The 11,285-nt window shown below is 48.6% G+C and overlaps 1 non-coding gene across 1 annotated transcript; it reads right to left on the reverse strand.

The window, feature by feature from the left end:
• Positions 1 to 10,000: 10,000 nt before the first annotated feature.
• Positions 10,001 to 10,070, reverse strand: LOC114005152 (small nucleolar RNA SNORD65). The gene has a single exon (XR_003547047.1). It is a non-coding gene; the product is annotated as a small nucleolar RNA SNORD65 (small nucleolar RNA).
• Positions 10,071 to 11,285: the final 1,215 nt, after the last annotated feature.

Genomic DNA, 11,285 nt, shown 5'->3' on the forward strand with positions numbered 1-11,285 from the left:
GGGGAGGAAGGTGTGGAGGGCAACCATGGATGCCAGGGACAATGGGGGAGGAAGATGGGACATAGCAGAGGGTGGGGGATGGGGAATCAGGGATGGCAAGACAAAGGGCAAGGTATGCAGGACGTAAGAATTGGAAAATTATTTGCTGAGAACATGTATGTGGATGTGCTTGATTGAGCCAATGCACAGTGTATTTTGGATGGAAAATTCATTTGTGTGTTGTGATGGTGTAAAGTGAATTAATAAAAACAAAAAAACAAAAAAACAAAAAAACCTGCAGTTGGTAGGCATATAACCTTGGTGTAAATAAGAGAAGACCCACAAAAATTATTACAGAAGATTGAAGGTTCTGATTACCTAAAAAAAGAACTTAAAAATCTGCACTGCAGAAAAGTTCTAAAATCATTTTTTTAAAGGAATGATTATATTTAATTTTATTTATTTATTTAAATTTGACCAGAGAGGGATAGAGTGAGACAGAGGGAAAGTGAGAAAGCAAACCGCCAAGTCTGAGACTCGAACCACATTTGACCATGTGGGAGTCTAGCACCCTAACCACCACACCACCTGCCAGCCCCTCTAAAATCACTTTAAAAGACTAACAATCTTGGGGCCAGTATCTGAGCAGGTCATTTATGGAGCAGAAACCCACCAGCCAGTGCCAGCATCACCAGGTTCAGGGAAGCCCAGACTGTAACAACCATGAGAAGGTACTTTTCTCCTGTTAGACGGCAAATAATGGCAGATTTGAAATACGGGGTTTCAAATGTTGGTGGGTATGAGCTGTTCTAATTTGGGGAGAACAAATCGGTACAGCTATTTTGAACTTCTGGGCATATTTATTAAAGTAAAGAACACAGGTACCAGCAGTTGGCATAATGGCTATGTTGATGGACTCTCATGCAGTAAACCGCGGTTCAAGTCCCGGACCCAGTGACTTAAACTCAAGCCGGGCGCGTGTGCGTGCGTGCCCAAGATCCCAAGAGGAGAATGGAGGAGAAGGAATTGCGGCGTGGCCATCCCCCCAGGGGGTGATTTCTCACTTTCTGTCTCTCTGTCTCTCTCTGTTTTTCTGACGAGCGCACGTGCCCTATAGCAAAAACCTCTCCAAAAAAATAAGAAAGAAAGAAAGGAAGGAAGAAAGAAAGCACATATGTGTTTTGTACCTTATTCAGCAATTCTACTTCTTGGGGCCCACTCTAGAGAAACAAGGCACGCCGGAGCCCCGGGAAGGTGTCCGCTGCAGTGTTGTTTACTGTCACGGCCCCGCGGGGACGCATGACTAAGAGCCGATGGGGGAGGGTCTCTGCTTGTGTTCACATCGTTAGACTCTTTTGCAGTGCGTTCTGATATTGCCTAAGAAAATTAACTGCAAAGTGAGAAGAGTAGATTGCCGAACGAACTCAGTTTTACAATAAGGTTTACATACGTGCTTAGAGATGCTACACGCTGGTGAGCAAGCCTGGACGAGGAGGCCCTGGAGCACTGCTGGCTCAAGTAGGATCAGGGGACTCACAAGTGCATTTTTGGTTTTGCTTCTAGTTTTCTAACTTTTTTTCAGAAATGAGAATTGTTTCTGTAATCTGTATTTTTTAAAAAATTTAATTAATTTATTCATTTAAAGTTGACCGGGGGTGGGGGTGGGGGGGGTGAGAAAGTAAGCCACCAAGTCTGGGACTTGAATCATGGTCAGCCAAGTGGGAGTCCAGCACCCTTAACCATCATGCTGCCTGCTGGTCCCTGTAATCTGTGTTTCCGAAGGCACCATTTCCCAGCACTTGCCCCAGTGACTTCAGTTGTTGCAGAGAGCCTGAGCCTGTTGCATTGAGCCTGAGCCTGTTCTGGTCCTGGCGTTGCCCACGAGGAAAGGCAGGGCTGTGCGTGAGAGAAGGCACTCACAGGGTCCTGCAGAGTGTCCATCCCCGCTTCCCTACCTGGAGGGCACCCCTCATTCCTTCACTCTGGGGCCTGGGAGCCGGATGCAGACTGTGTGTCGGTGGGTGACAGGAACCCCTCTTTAGGTTCTGCCAACATCCATTTGCTAAAACTTTCCACCTGATTCTTAGAGTGCTTTGGTTTGTTTGTTTTCTGTTTTGCACATACTTGACAGAGACAGACTTACAGACAGAGGAGGGAAAGTAAGGAATCACCCCCTGGGGAGAAGACCATGCCGCAATCCCGTCCCCTCTGTCCTCCTGACATTTTGGCTATGCATGCACGCACACACACGCAGCATGTTTTTCAAGCTGCCAGGTCTGAGATTTGAACAGCATAGTCAGCCATGTGAGAGCCAACTGCCTTAACCATCACGCTCCCTGCTGGCCCTTAGGGGTCTTTTAAATACAGCAAGCCCATGGAGGTAGGAGGTGGCACAGGGACGATGGAACTGAACCACATGAGAAAGGTCCTGGCTGCACATCCTAGGACCACCCTAAGCATGCTGGGTAGGTGCAGGTTCATGTTCCCATGAGCCAGACTGGCTGATATTTGGGGTGGATTGTGCATAGGGACCCTGCTAGGAATGCTCATCTCTGTCTGTCTCTGTCTTTCCTTCATGGAGGAAATAAAGGAATATGCTTAAAAATACATAGCAAAGGGGACCAGCAGTTGGCATAATGGCTATGTGACTGGAATCCCATGTAGTCGACTGCGGTTTGAGTCCTAGACCCGGTGGCTTAAACTCATGCTGGGTGTGTGTGCGTGTGTGCCCAAGATCCTGAGAGGAGAATGGAGGAGAAAGGAGTACGGTGTGGCTATCCACTTGGGGGGTGATTTCTCACTTTCTGTCTCTCTGTCTCTGTCTTTCTGGTGAGTGCACGTGCCCTATAGCAAAAACCTCTCCAAAAAACAAAATACATAGCAAAGCCGAAATGTATTGACCAGGCAGACCTTGCATTGTGCTAGAAGCTGGGAATGACCAGCCTGTTTCCTGGGTTTGGGCGAGTTACTTCAACGCCCCTGCTTCCCTTCACTACCCAAGGCACAGCCTCACCCCTGCTACCTCCTAGAATTGCAGTTGAAGGTTTGATGCTCCGAATATGCAGACCCCTCCTGGGACAACCCTTTTGTGACAGAGCAATGAGATTTGAACAAATGTGTTTAAAAGCTCCTTGGTAGGGATTAGCAGGTGGTGTGGTGGATAAGCCACTGGACTCTCACAGAGCCAAATATGGTTTGAGCTCCAGACCTGGCAGCTTGAATGATCATACAGGGTAGAAGTGCCAGTGTGCCCAAAATCCCAGGAGGAGAATGGACTGTGGCATGGCCATCCCTCCGGGGGTAATTTTTCACTTTCCCTTTCTCTGTCTCTCTATCTTTGTGGCAAATGCATGTACCCTATGGCAAAATATCAAACAATAAATCAATCAATAGGGGCCAACAGGTGACATAGTGGTTAAGGAGCTGGACTCCCACAAGGCTGACTGCAGTTCGAATCCTGGACCTGGTGGCCTGAAACTTATGCATGTGTACATTGTCCAAACTCCTGAGAGGAGAATGGAGGAGAAGGGATTGTGGTAAGGGCATTCTTTCGGGGGGTGGGGGGAGTGATTTCTCACTTTCTCTCTTTCTCTGCCTCTCTGGCAAGCACATGTGCCCTATAGCAAAAATCTCTAAAAACAAATACATGGATAAATAAGTTACTTGGTGATTCACAAACTGTGAGGAGAAAAAAGTACCTCTGTGTTAAAAATATTGGTGCTAGGACAATATATCTGCTGCTTTTTCTAGGATCATGATTTACGTGGGGCAGTGCTATAGCCTAGGGGCTTAGGAACCTGGACCTCACACAGCTGAATCCTAGCCCTGGTAGCGTGAAACACACACACATGTGCATGCACACTTCAGATCCGGAAAGGAGGGAGAAATGGAGGAGAAGGGATTACGGCGTGACCACACCCCCTGGGGGGCGCTTTCTCCCTCCTCTCTCTCTCTGTTTCTGTCTGGTTTTGGCAAGCGTACGTGCCCTGTGGCAATCAAAAAAACCAGTTTTCCTGGAGATCAGAACCACATTCTAAGTGCTTGAGCAGATCAGGACCTGATATTCCTGGTAAGTGGGACCCGATATACTGTCGCTGTCCGGTGACAATTGCTGACCGTGGTGAATAAACCAGCCATTATAGCAGCTAAGGAAAACAAAAAACAAAAAACAAAAAACAAAAAACAAAAAACAAACAAACAAAAAAACCCAACCAGCCAACAAACCAACAAACAAACTTTTGAAATAAAAACTGTAAAAGCAGGTGTATAAGATGTTTCCCGTGAGAAACCAAGACACTCCCACGGGTCTGGCAGCAGCTGGTGACGGTCCCCTTGTGCCAGGGTGCCAGCTTGCGTGCCCGCCTCCCTCACCTGCTCACTTGGCCGCTGGTTTGAAGTTCGCCCTTCCTGCATTGAGAGTTTTATTTCAGATCTGAAGCTCTCTCAATTTTACACGGATTAAATCGGCACTGCAGTTTGATTAACGAGGAAGGAAAACCTGTACAGAGAACATTTTGCTCACAAGCATTAGAGCAAGAGAGGAGAAAGGGGTGGCTGCACTGATGGTGTACCCGGGTGTGAAAATGCGGCCTGGTGGGGTGTTGGCGATGCACAGGCTCCCACTGCGGACTCAGCAGGGCCCTGACAACACAGGGCTCAGGCGGGCCAGAGGCCACTTCCATGGTCTGTTGCCAAAAGGCGGAGCCCATAAATTCCAGACCGAATGTAAGGTCCTGACCCTGGAACTCTTTGCAAACAGCAACCAAAACTTGCTGGAAGTGGGCTAGGAAGGAGAGAGGGCCAGGGGAGGGGTGAGCATCAGAGAAGGCACCATGATAAACGCGCGAGCAGCCAGCAGCGGCTTAAAGGACGGGTGCTGCGTTCCCTGTGGGAAGTCGCCCAGCTCAGAGCAGTGATGCAGCCGTGTCCCTGTGGCTTAGTCGCCCTGAGGAGTCCCCGCTCTTCTTCGACTGCTCTGAGTTGTGGGTGGATCATCTCATCATGCGGTGTGGCCCAGTCACCCCAACACCCCGCTCCCCTCTGCAGACAAGCGGTTAGGTGTTAGACACATGCTTCTTCCTCACAGTAATCGTAGCAAGTGTTGTATCCCCCAGTTCTTGGTGAGCCACGACCCCAAAACCCAGAGACATCAGGGTTGGCTAGGGAGTGGGCCGGGTATCGCGAGGCATCTGGACCTTTGATCTTGAGCTGTAAGCTCCCACTGCGCAAGGCGGGCACGTATTGGGAGGCAAGGACGCAGGTGGCTGATGGAACCAGCTGTTGATTGTCTTAATTGTTGTAGGATGCCTCCTTTGTACAAGTGTTGTACTCGTTCCATAGGCCTGGATTGCTTAATTCAAAAGCCATTAGGACTTGAGTAGTGAGAGTGGAATTCCTTCAAGGACAAGATGCACTGATTAGTTTTAGTTTTTTTTTTTTCTTTTTTTTCCAGATTTTTATTATTATTTATTCTCATTATTTTTTTTTTAACATTAAATCACTATATATCAGTTGGCTTGTAAAGAGTGTTTACTCAACATGAAATACTTAGACCAGTCTATTTGAGAATACTATCCATGTTATCATTGACAGGTAATAAACCATTTCTGTGTCCCACTAATGTCATGCCTCTCTATTTGTTCTCTTGCTATCCTCGATACTCTTCTCTTCTCCCGCCCTGTTCCACACTGTCTTCAGCATCTATACATATTCTCACTGCTTTTATGCCCTCCAATATTTTAGTCTCTACTGTAAAGTGCAGATAGTTGGTATATACTAAGTGGAGACATACAATATTGTTCTTTCATAGCCTGGCTTACTTCACTCAGCAATAACTCTTCCATATTTGTCCACTTTCTCTCAAATGCCAGGGTCTTTTTTATGGCTGAGTAGTATTCCACAGAGTATATGTGCCACATTTTCTCCATTCAAATGTTTATGAACATTTGAGTTGGTTCCACGTCTTAGCGATCATGAATAATGCTGCAATAAACATTGATGTGCAAGTGCTTTTCTGACTGAGTGTTCTCCTATCCTTTGGGTAGATACACAGAAGTGGGATTGCTGGATCAAATGGTAGTTTCTATTTGTAGATCTTTGAGGAACCTCCATACTGTTCTCCACAGTGGCAGGACCAGCTTACATTCTCACCCACAGTGGAGGAGAGGTCCCCTTTCACCACCTCCCCCGCCAACACTTATCACTTTTCATATTTTTAATCTTCGCCATTCTGACAGGGGTTAGGTGGTGTCTCATTGTGGTTTTAATCTGCATCTCCCTTATGATGAGGGATGTGAGCCATTTCATATGGCTGTTCGTACGTGTATTCTGGTTATTGGCCCCTTGTCTGAGATGTATAGGCTGTTTATTTCGTTTACAATAGAGGTGGTGATTAAGGATAGAAGTGAGTAGAGCAGAGGATGGAAGCCCCAGGGAACAGGGTCTTGTCTCCCCAGGTCCAAGGCTGGCCATTTGGAACCAGTGGGCAGGAAGGGAGGCCCCACCTGCCACCACCTGCCCACGGTGACCAGAGGCTGACATCCACACGGCAGCTCAAAAGCTCACTCTCCTCCCTCTGGGCAGGTCACTGAGCATGGCACCGGGGAGCAGGGGAGCTGAGTGCTGGGTTTGGGTTACGTGAAGAGCTTTCTCTGGGAGAGACCAGGGAGCATGGTGGCATGGTTTGAATGTGTCCCCTCCATAATTCAGGGGTTGAAACTTAATGACCTCATGATGGGTGAGGGGACTTCAGAAACTTTATAAAACAATGGAATTAAAGCATGATGTGGGTGTGGTGGTTGAGACGTGGTTCAAGTCCCAGATCCAGTGGCTTGAAAAACATGCCAGGCATCCACGTGTGTGTGTCCGTGTGCGTGTGTGCGCGCGCCCAAATCCCAAGAGGAGAATGGAGAAGGGATTGCAGTGTGGCCATGCCCCCGTCTCTGGCAAGGCATACACTCTATAGCAAGTTATAAAACAAAAAGGAAAGAAAAAAAGAAACATAGTAAGAAAATGGGCAAGTGAGGCAGGGGGAGAGCAGTGAGTAGAGGATGTGTCACCCCACAGGGATCTCTGGGGACAGGACGAGCTCTGTGAGGACACGTGGAGGGCCCGCCTGCACATGCACGCACATGCACACTCGGACCATGACAGGGCCTGACACTCCACTCGTAACATCGGATTCACGGCATAAATATTTGATTTGCACTTAGTTCGGGGCATTCCTTCATTTACTTTTGTAGAAATCAGGGGCAGAAGAGGGACGGGCCCTGTGGCTAGATAGGAGCTTTCTCTCTGTGATCTATCCAGGCGCTAGGAAGTTCTTGGGGGATGTGCTAAAACCAGAAAGCCCCAGGAGAGGTGCAGGGTGGGAAGCGTGCTAGCGAGAACGCTTTGCACTGCACAAGGGGCAGTGGACAGATGGCTCCGGGATGAGGCCTCCTGCAGGCAGCTCTGAGCTCGGCTGCGTGGCCGGGCTTGCTGGCTCTCTGGCTGGGGCCCACCCCGTCCTGGGTGTGATGAGGCTCAGGATGTGAGCCCAGCTCCTCCTGTCACCCACGAGCTAGCCTCACAGTAAACACCTCTGATTTAGGGGATACGCGAGGTTTGATATTGAAAGAAAGTGAATTGAAATAGAACGTCGGCTTTCACCCAAGTCAGCTGGAGGAAGAACTGAGCCCGCCGCGTTGTACAAAGTGTCTTCCAGGTCACTCGCACACTTGGCTTCCTGAGCACCACCTACTAAGACTAGTTACCTGCGGGAGGCAGCCCTTGATCAATTTGCCAACTTGCATTCATCTGGAAAAGCGATGTGGGATGAACCTGCTTCTCCCCTGTTCCAGGGCGGCGAGAGCAGGTCTGTGTGAGGGGCAGGGTCCCTGGGGGTGGTTTCATGGGTAGTCAGCGAGGGGCTGGAATTCCAGAATCGCCACACAGTGGCGTGGCTGTGAGCAGGAGGCCAAGCCCACACTGCGGCTTCCTCACCTGCTGAGCGGGCTGTCGCTACGTTCCGTGTGTTTGTGGGACTGACACCTACTTGGCTTCACACTATACGTGATCTGATCTGATTGCACTGCAGGGTGTAGTCCCGAATTGAATCATTCACTTGAACGTTACATTCCAAACTGATGTTATAAGCCAGCTGTGGCGAGGAGCTCTGTGTTACGTGGCTGTTTAACTTTGTGAATATGACAAGTGCTAGGCATGTATTAGGTGTTTATTAAATATTTAATATTTGGCCTTTTTTTTTTTTCTGAGAAGTTTTCACTGTAGGGCGCATGTGCTCTCTGGAGAGAGACAGAAAGTGAGAAATCACCCCGCCAGGGGACAGCAGGCCATGCCACAAACCCTTCTCTTCCAGTCTCCTCTCAGGATTTTGGGCACACGTACACATGCATCTGGAATGAGTTTTATGCTGCCAGGTCTGGGACTTGAACCACGGTTGACCACATGGGAGTCAAATGACGTAACCTTTTCGCCATCTGCTGGTCCCAATAGTTAGTTGGTTTTGATTAAGCAAAGTATTTTGTTACTCTGTGATGGTTAATTTTATATGTCAACTTGACTGGACCATCGAGTGCCCAGATATTTGGTCAATCATTATTTTGGGTGTTTTGTGAAGGTTGGTGTGTGTGTAGTTTTGTTTGTTTGTTTGTTTGTTTTTGGGTAAGATTAACATTTAAAGACTGAACAAAGATTGAACAAAGTGGATTGCTCTTCCCAAACTGGGTAAACTTGATTATCAGAGAAAGCTTCTTTTTCTTTTCTTTTCTTTTCTTTTTTTTTTTTTTTTGGGGAGGTTTTTGCTATGGGGCGTGTGTGTTCGCTGGAAAGACAGAGAGAGAGAGACAGAGAGACAGAAAGCGAGAAATCACCCCCTGGGGGGATGGCCACGCCACAATCCCTTCTCCTCCACTCTCCTCTCGGGATCTTGGGCACACACACACATGCGCCTGGCGTGAATTTAAGCCACCAGGTCTAGAACTCGAACACGGTTGACTACATGGGAGTCCAGCGATATAGCCATTACGCTAACTGCTTGTCCTGAGATGAGAGAAGGCTTCTTGTGAGAGGTAGGGCTTAAACTGATCTTGGGAAGAAATTCAGAAGTGACCTGGGAGATGAAGACATGCGGGGCTCCACGTGTGCATCTTTCCTCCTTCATAATTAGTAAAAACATACTTACTGAGCATGCGGTCTCTTAGAAATGATTGTAATCCCGTGTGACTCCCACGTGGGAATCTAGTGCCTTAACCGCCATGCCACCTGCTGGCCCCATTCTGTGGATGTTTTAACACAGAAAGGAAGAAGAAAGTAAGATGTTGTCTTAAATAGTAGGGACACCCTGGGCCCGACCAGTTTCCCCACGAGTAATAGGAGTTCAGGGCAGGTTACGTAGAGCCCTCGGTGTGTACGTTCCTTGAGCTTCCCTGGGTTTTCTCTTTATACTCCATGAACTGGCACAGGAGAGGTTATGTAGGCGGGTATCAGCCCACTTCTGGCCAAATATAGCTTTCACCACGTATCCTATTTTAAAATTTTGAACAATGACTTTGTATTCCTGAGGCAGATAGTAATATCTGCTGTAGGCGGCAAATCTGGAAAAAAACATCATGTTTCCTGGACTGAAGTGGGAAACATGCCCTTCTACCCCGAGGTATCCTGGAGACACGGCCGCCACCCTGCCAGAGCTCTGCCGGCAGAACGGAGTGCTTATTTTTGCAGGAAAGCAAACCCTGCAATGGCACAAGGCCGATCCTGGGCGTGGCTCGCCCCTGTCACTCTGTTCCCACCCTGGGGTTGCTGTGGTCAGGTTCAGAGCTGCTGGAACAGTGTCTCCTGTAGGTTCACCTGGACCCCTCCTCTGTCGTCGGGGAGACGCTCAGGGTGGGACTGCAGGCTTGCACAAAGTTTGGCTCTGAAAGTCTGTTCATCATCGTTCTCTGTCGGCCTGAATACAAGTCAGTGAGTGGGTGTCGTCACGTGAACCCCCACATTTCTTCACGTAGCCCCCCCCCAACATCTTCAGAAAACCGTAGGTTCACCACTATACGATCTGTGGGTAATGCCAGCTCTGGGGGATTCCATCACTCCACACACTTCCTTTTTTTTTTTTTTTTTCGGAGAGGTTTTCACTATAGGGCGCGTGCGCTCACCAGACAGACAGAGAGAGACAGAGAGACAGAAAGCAAGAAATCACCCCCCAGGGGGGATGGTTACGCTGCAATCCCTTCTCCTCCATTCTCCTCTCGGGATCTTGGGCACGCACACACACGCGCCCGGCGTGAGTTCTAAGCCACTGGGTCCGGGACGTGAACCGTGGTCGACTACGTGGGAGTCCAGCGACATAGTCATTACGCTAACTGCTGGTTCCCACTCCACACACTTCTTAATACACAGCTCCATCACGTCTGTGCTCACCGGCATTGCCAGGCAAACGCTGTGGACACATTTGACATAACTGATCGTGTATGACTCTCTGTCGCTGCATTTGTGTACTAGTCATTAAGCATTTAAAAAGGTATGCTGGGGACCAGCAGGTGGCATGGTGATTAAGGATGCTGGACTCTCATGTGGGTGACTGTGGTTCGAGTCTTGGGCCTGGCAGCTTAAAACTCATACCGGGTGCATGTGTTCTCTCTCTCTGTCTTTCTCGGGCCAAATTAAACAAATAATAATAAATAAAGTTAAATAAAATAACTTAAAAAATAAAGTAAAAACTTACGCCACGTCCCTGTGGTGGCACAAACTGCTAAGATGCTGCTGCTTCGCAGGCTAGGACCGCACAGGTGGCCTGGGTGCTATTCCGATCCAACCCAGAGGCCAGGCAGTAGTGTATGCCTGTAGCCCTAGCAACCAGGAGGCCGAGGCAGGAGGATAGGACCATGGTGGAACTCTGTCTTTGTTTTTAAAGAACTATTAAATTAAATTAATTAATTAATTTTAATTTGACGAGAGAGGGACAGAGTGAGAGAGATGGAAAGTGAGAAAGCAAGCCTCCAGGTACAAGACTTGAACTGTGGTCGGCCATGTGGGAGTCCAGCACCCATAACCACCATGCCACTGCCTGCCCCGGAACTTCGTCTTAAAAATAAATAAATAAGGCGAGTCGGTATGGTGGTTAAGGCGGCTGGATCCCACATAAATCACTGCGTGGTGTGAGCCCTGGACCTGGTGATTTGAAAACCATGCAAGGTGTATATGTGCACATGCCCCAAATCCAGAGAGAATGGAGAAGGGACTGTGGTGTGGCCATCTCCCATGGGAGGTGACCTCGCACTCTCCCTCTCTCTCCATTTCTCTCTGGT

The sequence above is a fragment of the Tupaia chinensis genome, unplaced genomic scaffold (assembly GCF_000334495.1).
Source record: "Tupaia chinensis unplaced genomic scaffold, TupChi_1.0 Scaffold142716_1, whole genome shotgun sequence".
In the NCBI taxonomy this organism is placed as follows: Eukaryota; Metazoa; Chordata; class Mammalia; order Scandentia; family Tupaiidae; genus Tupaia; species Tupaia belangeri.